The sequence below is a fragment of the Bidens hawaiensis genome, unplaced genomic scaffold, assembly GCF_021521415.1.
Source record: "Bidens hawaiensis isolate Kalapana, Puna unplaced genomic scaffold, B.hawaiensis_p1.1 tig00012184_1, whole genome shotgun sequence".
In the NCBI taxonomy this organism is placed as follows: domain Eukaryota; kingdom Viridiplantae; phylum Streptophyta; class Magnoliopsida; order Asterales; family Asteraceae; genus Bidens; species Bidens hawaiensis.
Window position 1 is genome coordinate 171717 of NW_027491981.1, and position 11970 is coordinate 183686.

At 32.7% G+C, this 11970-nt stretch overlaps 2 pseudogenes; both read left to right on the forward strand.

Moving 5' to 3' along the window:
- Window positions 1-543: 543 nt before the first annotated feature.
- Window positions 544-1023, forward strand: LOC143540251 (ethylene-responsive transcription factor ERF096 pseudogene; annotated as a pseudogene).
- A 9412-nt stretch (window positions 1024-10435) lies between these two features.
- Window positions 10436-11008, forward strand: LOC143540235 (ethylene-responsive transcription factor ERF098 pseudogene; annotated as a pseudogene).
- The last annotated feature ends 962 nt before the right edge of the window (window positions 11009-11970 follow it).

The window sequence follows — 11970 nt, forward strand, 5'->3', positions numbered from 1 at the left end:
TATTATCTTTTTATTTCTCAACTCACAACACTTTCAGAAAATATTAAAAAAATTATATGGATGAATGATAAAAACCCAATTTAACTTTCTTATGTAACATGTTATATTTCTCTACTCAAAGTAACTCATAAGTTATACTCATACTATATAATTTACAAAACTCACTCACATAATTATATATAACAGGCTTAGAATGCTCTTGTAGAGGCCTTTTTAGTTTTTTAACTTTTTCTGTCATTTTTTGTACCTTAAGTAACTTATTTTTTGTTATTATTTTTAAACTATACCATTAACATAAAGTTGATAATTTTATTATATTTAATTTGATTATAGAATTGGTATATATATTATTAATAAAAAAACCAATTTTGTTTTTAAAGAAATGCTTAGTTACTAAACGATAACATGCGCAATTATGTACATATGGGAGCGAATTTAATACACAAATATGTGTTGTTAAGTATATATATGTTGGGTCGTTAATTGTTACCTATATTCGCTTCATAATATTGTGTCAATTCATATTGAATTATTGATGCAAGGATGGCTATTTTAATATGCATGCGTGGCTATTTTATCCCAATTGCTCATTGTATACCCAGACTAACCAAATATTATTTCATGGATGGTGGTGGCGCTTCCAAGGATGGCAAAGGAGGGTCAGGCGAAGTAAAATATCGCGGTGTTCGAATTTCCAACACGGGGAAGTTTGAAGTGGAGATTCATGACGTTGATAGGAACAACGCCGAGGTTGGGAAAGGAACATTTGCAACAGCAGAGGAGGCAGCTAGAGCATATGACAAGGTCGCCTACCAAATGCAAGGCCAGATGGATGTTCTTAATTTTCCCGCGGAATGCAAACCTACATTTTCAGCAACGGCTAACAATGCTTCAATCACGGGGGTAGTAGAGTCTTCTTCTAGCAGGAGCGTGCAAGGAAAAGAAGTGTTTGAAATTGAGTGTTTTGATGATAAGTTGTTAGAGGATCTTCTTGGTTGCGATGACAAGAAAAACCAAGAGTGATCGTATCTCAATCAGGCCTTACCTTTTTTTTTTCTTTCACTTCTTATATGTGTGTGTTAGCTAATAACAAATAATAAATCACTTTATTACTTAAACCGAGAATGAAGCGAGAATGAAGGGAGATTGGGGAGGAATCCCCCCCCCCCCCCCCGGACAAGAACATGATGGATGTGAAATATTTCTTGGCTGAAATGTGTGTGGGCCCCTCAAATTTATTAATTTTATATTATTATATCCGTTATCCACCGGTAATTAAAAAAACTAAACAAATAACTATATAAATACCAATCTTCAAAGCACAACAAGAATCATATTTTTTTCAAACCAAAAACACTCTCCAAACTCTCTAACACACCAAGAAAATGAATCCGAACAACCCAATAGCTGCTTTTCTCAATTTTCTCGTCTACCAAACCAACAAACGAACTTTTCCGATGCACCAAACCGACATGTCCTAAACTACCCCCTCGATTTCTCCGACCCGAACAATCCCACAACAAAATTTTAACTTTCAATCCTTTCTAACAACCCCGAGCATAAAATCTCCGTTTACTTTTCCCGACAGGCAATATGGGGCGTATGCCAATTTACTTGCCCCGAACAACCCTATGCCGGTTTACGGGTCAAGCTAACCGGATATAATTCCATAGATGCAACCGGAACAAGACGTCGCTTCGGCCCAAAAGTCCCATAAAACCAAAAAAAAGGGAAAGGAGGTGGAGCAACCGGTGAACAAAAAAACATACAAACATTGGCAACCAAACGAAAACTAATGTCTTATGCGTGCTTTGCTCAAAATTTTCGGAGGATCCAAAGCTCTATAAGTTTTTTATCTATTATTTATTATTTAATTTTATTTTATTAACTATTTGGTTAAAATTGATATTATTTTTACAAAAAGTTTTAAATTTAGCCAACTATAGAGAACCCGACGATTTTTGGAAGAAGGTTTATGTGATGTTTATCCGATTGTACAACATGGATGACAAATACCGGGATTTCCCAACTGTTAGCGCTAATTGGAGGGATCTCAATAAACAGATGCAATGTTATTAAGGGATATGCAGCCGTTTGAGAAACTCTCGTTGGGGTAGCGCCAAAACAACGCCAACATCCAAGAACGAGCGTTAGAATAGTATAAAGGTCATAATAATGGAATTCTAAATTGCTAAACCCCCAACGACGGTAGCTAGGCGAGCGACCGTCGCATCCCGATCGACTTAACCTCATATCTGAGCACCTCGTTCGATGCACATAATGTAAGAATAAATATATGGATATATATATTTATGTATGGCCCTCATGGTCATTTATATTATAATAGATCAAAGTTAATAAATTATACCTTATTATTATTAGCTAGGTAATTGTTGATGGACCAAATTACCATTTCTTGCTAATAAAGGGTTTTCCCTTGGGTGTATATAAATATATGGAGAGACTAATTAACATTATTGAACATAACCCTAAACCTCACCTAATATTTTCGTGACCCTCTCTCTCCATATATTATTCGGTTTCTCAAAGAACCCTAATCCCCATCACTAATATACATCCTAAAGGAGAACTCGACCAAGCTGACTATCATATTTTCAAAGTGATTCCTTTATTAAGTTTTACAGAATTCGAAATATCTTGGTCTAAATCTTAATAAAATTTAGTAAAACATTATAACAATCCAGATCTTGAACCAGATTATATCGGGTTTTCAAAAAACTGTCATGAACACGAAGATCATTAATTTATCAGATTTCGAAATCCTTCAGTTTATATCAGATACGAGTTTTAAAACCGAAAAATTGTTAGGGTTTCTTATATTCGGGTTTTAATAATGATAATAAAATAAAACGAATTAATAAAAGAACCGAAAATTGTTAGGGTTTATCATATTTTAGTCCATATCTTCCGGTTTATATCCTGAGTTAATGGAAGACATGAAGAACTGATTAATCAACATCGCTCTTGATACCACAGGTTGATCAATTCTTCATGTATGTAATAGAAAACATGAATATTATGATAAACCTACAACTAAAACATACCTGTCACAGCAGAGAGAGAGAGAGGCCATGGCTGATGCCGTCTGGATCTTTCTCATCAGCCGTGGTGGTCGCGGGGCGCGAAGGCAGGTCTGCAACTGCACGTTTTTTTGGTTATTTTTATGCATACATGTAATCAAAACACCCTATTTTTTTGCAAGACCCTTTATGCTTGACCATTTCAACTTACCCTATATATACATCACCCTTTCCATCCATTAATCTCTGCTATAATTCCAAATTCTCTCTCAAATTCAAAGATTTTAAGGTTGTTTTCATTGTGTTCTTGAAGGTTTGACTTCTAAAAGTCAAACTGAGTTTTATCTTTAATTCTAACTTGTTCATCTAACATTACTAACTCTTGAATATGGTGGTACAACATATATATAATACACACCCCTTGTTTCCTTTATTAGTTACTTCACCGACTCCGGTTGGTTAAGTTTCGAATGTCATAAGGCAAGGCTTCATGGAGGACTTCGTGTTCTTGATTATCTATATACACACACATAACTTATTATACATATCATTTATGCCTAACTTCTGCTCATTTTAGTTTGTTAGTCACATTTACAAGTCTTGGGTATGTGGAATCCATCTATGAACTCGTTGTGAGATGGAAACCGAACCAAACCGAACTTTTGTTAAAAAGACTTGTTGTTGACCTTTTTAGTTGGAGAACTTAAATATATTCATTTGTACATTATTATACAAGATCTATGATATATGGGTATGTGGAATCCATCTATGAACTTTTTGTGAGATGGAAACCGAACCGATCCGACTTTTACTCGCTTAAGACACACAAGTGTGTTTTTAGCTACCAAGAATTGTATATTTCTATAAAAATAGTTTACAAACTGATTTTAGTTATTTTCTTAAGTACTTGGAATTGTTGGATCCAACTTGATCTCATCACATAGTTTGGACCGACAAAACCAAACACTCGCTTAACGTGCGTTGTTAGTTCTAAACAATAGCTCTACATACTTGGTTAAGTGTTAGTATATTTTAATGAGTTATCTCATAACAATTAATATGTTGGAAAGTTGACTTTGGGTTTGACCATTTGTCAAGACCCGAACCGACAACCCGGACACTCGTTAAAGACCTGTTTTAGTATCTTTGTCCCAAAGGAACTTACATTTTAGCATTTTTCCCACCTTATTACTTAACATTGGTTAAGTAAATATTAATGTTAGATACTTTAACCCGGTTTCGAGCAAACTTACATTTTTAAAGGATTGTTATTATAAATTCTTAAATAGTTACATTTTAAACCTTGAACTTTAATTGTTTACTTATTGCAACAATTATTTATTTAAAGATCTTCAAGACAACCATTCTAAATCCAAGATTTTATTTTCATTTAGGCCTTGCTCGTTAAACTTCATCCATCCGGTTATTCATCTTTTACCGATCAAGTTTTATACTTGAACGTGACTAACTTCATACCCCGTTTTCTATCTTTTATTTTGTGGGTGACATTTCATACTTATTCAAATCAAATGCTTTATACTTGAGTCTTAAACCACAAACATTGTTGTATACTTTACTTGAATAATTGCTCGATTTGGTGTTCTATGCTATATGTCTATGTGTTTATCGCTTTCGGTTGGTGGAATCTATAAATCTTAGACTACTTGGCATCCTCTTGTAGCAAGGTGTCGTTAACGTAATGCAATTAACGATATTCTATTAAATCCTAGACTACTTGGCAACCCCTTGTAGCTAGGTGGCGCTAACGTAATTCTATTAGCGATTGTCATTTATCCAAGTTGTTGCTTTTATTTATGGTTTTGTATACTAGTTTTGTGGCTCTTCATACTATATATCTATTGTTCAAACTTATGAATTGCTCACCAACCTTTGTGTTGACAAACTTTATTTTAAGAAATATTACAGGTTTGCATCTAGGTTGATTAGGGAGTTCGGTGAAGAAAACGTCACAAATACCGTTAGGATATTAGGAAAAATGAACAATATTTGATTTGCTATATTTTGTTATATTTTGTTGTATTTGACTTATGAATATTTGGTTATGTGACATTTTCGATGTTGTGAAATGAAATGAGTTTGTTAAATATTGTCGCTTTAAATAGTGTCATGCGCTTATGAGCAATCGTTGCACCCCGGCATGTTCCGCCGCCTTTGGTCGGGGTGTGACAATGATGGCATAATATAGCTGTTTATAATGCTACATACTGTGGAATGTTGCTTAAAAATCTGATCTCTGGACTCAATTTAGTCAATTCCATTTCTAGACCATTGAAGCTTTATTGTGATAATTCAGCTGCCGTTAATTTCTCGAACAGTAACAGTTTAACTGGAGCTGGTTTATATCTTGATACAAAGTATTTGTTCGTGCGTGAACGAGTTGAGGAAAATAAACTTTGTATTGAGTATATTAGTACATATAATAAGTTAGCGGATCCGATGACTAAAGGTCTCACACCTAAAGTTTTTGAAGAACATGTTGCTAATATGGGATTTACTGAAGACCTTATTTAATTGCATATTGTACTTATTTACATTTTATTTAATAAAATTTCCTTAGTTTTGATTTAGTATGTCTCTTAATATGTTCTGCATGCGTAATGACATATAGACAAATTATTATACAAATCAAATATTTGAAGGGCTTACTATATAATTTTGATCATAACTACTTAGGTTTTAAACAAGGACTGCAGTATGATTAATGGAGGTCTTGAGCTGATGTTCAATTCAGTGACTGTATTTCTCTGCTCCAGTTTGAGTTTAAAGCTAAAATGAGTGTTAAAATCTGCAGACTAATCTAATGCTCATAATAAATGATTATTTGGCCAAGTGGGAGAATGTAAGAATAAATTTATGGATATATATACATATATATTTATGTATGACCCTCATGATTATTTATATTATAATAGATCAAAGTTAATTAATTATACCTTATTATTATTAGCTAGATAATTGTTGTGGAGAGACTAATTAATATCATTGAACATAACCCTAAACCTCACCTAATATTATCGTGACCCTCTCTCACCATATATTATTCGGTTTCTCAAAGAACCCTAATCCCCATCACTAATATACATCCTAAAGGGGAACTCGACTAAGCTGACTATCATGTCGTCTGGATCTTTCTCATCAGTTATGGTCTCTCTCTCTGTTGTGACATGTACGTTTTAGTTGTAGGTTTATCATAATATTCATGTTTTCTATTACATACATGAAGAACTGATCAACACATAACTCTAACCTCAACAACGAAGACGAGGTTGATTTAGCCAACGAAAACGACATAGTCGAGTTGGCTCGGCCCCTCAATAGACGAAGCAAAGACAATGGGAAACAAGCAGCCGATTCAATGGCGACACACGCCGAGGAGGATGTCAACCATGACGTGTCCCAACTAAACGAGATGTTTAACCGACAAATATTTGAGAATAGGATGCGGTGCCCGAAACAATCCAAGCTAACACCGACGTAAGTCCATAATTTTTAGCTGAATACAAGATGCGGCAAATGGAAAAAAACATCACATGCCTCCGATCAAAAGGGTTAGACGAAGCAACCGACGCATTGGACGAACAACTAACTCAAATGATATTGAAAACGTACAACCTTCCAAAACAGTGAAAATTTTAGTGTTTTTTTATTTATTTTTATGTTATGTATTTTTTTTTTGTTATCTATTTTTTTTAAATGTATGGATTTAATTTTAATGTATTTTTATCTATTTATTTAATTTATAATAAAGTTTTATTTGTTTAATTTAATTATTAAAAAATAAAATAACAACTTCTGATATGACACTTCTCCCTCCAATCTCTCCCGCACCACCATACCCCTAAAATACAAGCCATATTCTTACTAATTGTGCGACACGTGACACACTTTTCATCCCATTCTCCCCATTACCACTATGCATGGTCTTAGTAAAGGTTGTGCTTGAATTAATCTTCAACATTCTCGTGATATAGTATCATCTCTTGCTCAACCTCTATCGATCATATGATATATCACCTTAGCTGCTACATTACGATACCTTATTTGCCTCAGTAGCACATTGAATAGTGAATTTTATCATTTAAACTAGAAAAATGAAAAAACTGAATGTTATAACATTTTCACACATATTTATGGCTTGAATTTCTCGATTGTTTTCGTTTCTCCATTAAATATTGACATATATAGTTATGCCTGTAATACATTAGATAAATGGTTCACTTTTGAAGAGAAAAAAAGAAGCCTAGCAAGACTTCATAGTCATGGGATTAAGTCACTTAATGGTTTAGATTATATAGATGGTGAACTGTAAATAGTGTGTTAATTTAAATGTTTAGAGTGTTTCAAAATAGAAAAACGGTTCCTTGTTCGATATTTGAATTTGGTATTCTTAATCAAAGTCGTCTCAATCAAATTATCTCCTAGAAATTGTTTCAAGAATTTGGAGATTGCGTGATGATGTTCAAAATATTGTTTGCTAGATTCAAGACAGAAAATCACCATATTTTGTGTTAGTTCATATTCTTCAACATATATTTCAGTTTACGCAAATTTGTGCGCAATAACAAGTGTGTGAATCAAGTCGAACATAGTTACAACTACGCAACCACTTGTTTTTTTTAAATGAAATCAAGGACTCTGCTTCCTTCGTACGCTTTGTACTATAAAGGACCTTTGGACTATAGTGTGTATATATTGGGGTCAAGTTATTTTATAAAAGGAGACAAAAAATTAGAAAAATAAGAAGAATTTGTGGTCATAAAATAAACACCCTTAAAAAAATGAAAAAAAAAGCATAACTCAAAATTTAAAATAAAAACGAAAAAGTAAAAAAAAAATGTTCCCACGTGTTCCGCGATCTCAAAAATTGTTGAGAAAAAAAATTCATTGTATCTTTTTAAATAATCATTTTGTTTTTGTTTATTTTCGTAATTGATCATGTTATTTTCACTGATATTGTGTCTTTTTTCTTGATATTGTATTATATCACTCAATGGTGTGTTGTATTTTTCGATCAATTGTGTGTTTTTATTTATTTTTGTGTTTTTTAATTTTGTCATTTTGTCTTTTTCGGATTTGTTTTAAGTGAGAATGACGTGAGAAACATTTTACTGTTATTAGTTAATTATTTATATTTTGAGTTATGATTATTTGTATTATATTTCTTGAATTTCTTTTAACGATTTTTTTATGTTAAAAATCTTTTTCACGCTTCTTATTTTTGTCTCACATACACTCATTGTAGCTTAAGTTTCTCTCTCTCTCTCTTTATATATATATATATAAACAAAACCTTTAAAAGTTATCTGGTTGCTCCCAACATTTTCACAAGCCATCAAATTATTTTATTTATAAATGAAGAATTTTTATGCATTTGATCCGAACTCACGGGTATTGGTCTCACCAAACCATATAGCCCTTATACGGTTTATAAGATTTCAATAATTTAAAAAATAATCTCAGCATATATTTGATATGAAAATCTTATAAAATTAGGATGTACTAAAAATTAATATCTGTTTTTTTAAATGTTATTTATAATTAAGGAACAATTTTATAGCGAAAAAAAAATATAATAAGCGGGTCATTAATCTCACCAAACTCATATAGCATTTAAAATAGGATTGTAACGTACATCTCATTTATTTGTGAAATTTTTTCATCATCAAAACTTAATTATATTTTTATCATCTTTACAATTAATAAAATGAAATTCCAAAAAAATATATAAATATTATCTATACTATATATAATATAGGAGTTAGGGACCTCTTAAATTTTAAGAGGTACTACTCTAATTACATGTTATACAAGTAATGATGCATAAAACTTTAAAAATGTATGGGCAAATTAGTCTTTGTTCATTAAAAAACAAGTTACAATAATGGTCCTTAAACTTAATCAAGTTTTGTTAATTTATTAAATAGTTACACATTTCCCCCTTAATTCTAAACCAACTACCCACACGACTCTTTAACGACCGTAACTTTTTAACTCTTTAATATTTTTTCTAAAAAACTACATCATAAAAACGAGCATTTTATTCTCTTTAATTTAAGTATGGTATTGCTATAGTTTATTAATTTTTAAAAAACTAACATGTTACGCGATTACCATTTATTAACGACAATTGGTCGGACATGTTCGGCTAATGGTGTTGGAACGGGTTAGATTGGAACATGTTAATACAAAAAGGGTTAATTTAGTTCATGTTGGGATGAGTTTAGATCGAAAGGGTTCATGTCAAAACGGAATTCGGGTTGGAACTGGCACGTCAATACGGATTGGGTTAAAAAACAGATTATTTGAAATTACTATACATTTCAGCTTTGCTTCTTGCTTGTCGTGACCAGTTACGCGCGTTTAAGCATCGGTTATGTGGTTAACATACCGAGTTGCTCAAGTATAGACGTTACGTGACGCGCTTACTGGCACCGGCTACACGTCCGATGCCACGTTAAATGCATACCACCGTCGGGTTACGTACGTACCGTTGCGAGGTTACAAACATACCAACACCAATTACGTTTGCACATACACCGCTGCATCGCGCGGGCAACTGGCTAGTAAACCATAATATAAAACTATCACCGTAATGCATGTGATAAAAGCTACTATAAATACAAGTAGTAAGTAAAATTTTATAAAACACAGGCTGTAATTAAAATATATATAGGGGATGGTTATTTTGAGAACCATGGTGAGTTTTAAGAACTTTAAGAACTCAATTTTGAACCACACATTTAATTAAATGATATGAAATATGTGGCTGAGATTAAATTTAATTAAAAAATGAAGCAGGAGAGAGAATAAGTATTTTTGATAATTACACAAGTTTAAACGTTAGTTACACATGTATAAAAAGTCGATTCGGTGTGTAAAAAAATACCGTAATTTTTTGTACATCACTTACATTTACGTATTACACATGTGTAAAAAAATTCGAAAAAAGAATTTGTTACATTGAGTTCTTTCGAGTTCTTAAAACTCAAAGTGGTTCTCAAAAGAAATCAAATATATATATATATATATATATATATATAATTCTATGGGCATCATCAGTCACGTCGGGTGTGAGCAGGAAAGCACTGGTTGACGATATTTGAAATTTATTTTCTAGTATATGACGTGCAGGCTAGGATAGATATAGACCACAAATCCAAAATGCCACCGGGAAGTCAATTTGAATTCAATAAGCCCACGTTTATTCAAACCAAATTTAATACACACTTCCTCTTTTCGAACTTTCTCGTATTTCCGCCACTAGTTTGATTCTTGACCAACTTTCACCTTTATAACAATTAACATCCATGCATGCATATGATATGATATGATATAATATGCATGACCATTTTACAATCCCAACTGTTGTATCCATGGATCATGGCGAAACTTCTAAGGATCACAACAAGGATCGTAGCCGCGGAGAGGCTGAGGAAGTCAAATACCGTGGTGTTCGGAGGCGCCCTTGGGGGAAGTTTGCTGCGGGGATTCGTGACATTAATAATAATGGTGCCAGGGTTTGGCTAGGGACGTTTGCAACCGCGGAGGAGGCTGCTAGAGCTTACGATAGAGCTGCCTTCCAAATGAGAGGCCACATGGCTGTTCTTAACTTTCCCGCGGAATACCCACCTACATTTTCGGCTGCTGCTTATAATGCTTCAACCGCAGCTGCCATGTCATCATCAGCAGAGTCTTCTTCTAGAAGTAATGTGCAAGGAAGAGAAGTGTTTGAAATTGAGTATTATGATGATAAGTTGTTAGAGGATCTTCTTGATGATGATGGCAAATAGAGATCTCTAATTTATATATACCATAACGTAGTTTTTGTATTTGCAAATAAAAAACTTTTCAAAAGTTGATATGTTATAATGCCTGTCATTCAACATATTTAAGATTTTTAGGGCCAATATTTAATTGGAATTTGATATCCAGGTTGGGACGTTTGGGGAGTCACATTCCATCAAACATGCAACTTGTGATGATGTTTAGTGTATTTTGGTAGAATGCATTTGCAAAAATAACTATACTAAACAAATATGCTTAGTATACGTGAATAAATATGCGTGAAATATTGTATGAATATGAATACATAATTTCAGTTGCTTTAAGATCACCCAGGACACGTGCTTTAGACATTGTTCAAATTTAATACGTTACTCTCAATTATCAAAATATAGCTAAATTTGTATTAATTTGTAAGACTGCTCAAGAATTGGAATTCTTTATATGAAATTTGTCACGTTTAAAACGTTTATTACCAATCGGTATTCTGTTTTTGTATTTCATGTGATAAACTGATTATACTATATCTATGTTTCGTTCATTAGTTAAGATGTTCAATTTTTTTTTTCTGATTGGTTGTTGCTTTGAATTGTCCATGAGGATGATATAGGTTTGTCTTAAACCATCTCCCGACCAATTGTCACACCAAAACAAGGTTGCACTGACATCGGATTAATATGAATATAAGGTTTCCAAATCAATTAAGGCATTTAAGCTTTAAGGTCATCGCCTACCTTGATGATGCTGAGAAGCAAGACGGTTAAAGGCTAACCTTAGTAAATGTGTTTCTCCTTAAATGATTAATAATTCTAATTTCATATAGTATTAAGTATATAAGTTTAGCTGTTTAGGGATTACGTGACTTAGTTCTTATATAAAAAAAAAAGAAATAAGAAATAAGCATAAAAATGTAATATAATGGTCTAGTTTATGTATTGGGCCAGAGCAAATCAAGATCCATGCAAAATGCAAATGACATCCACAAGACCACGAACATGAAACGTGCCCTTGGGCTTCCGTAAAATGTTTTTACGTATTAGGGATTAATTTTTCTTGAGATTCTTTTCCACCTTTTTATTTCAACCTAAATGTTTTACGACTTTTGTTTTAGTTAGATCTTTGTTAA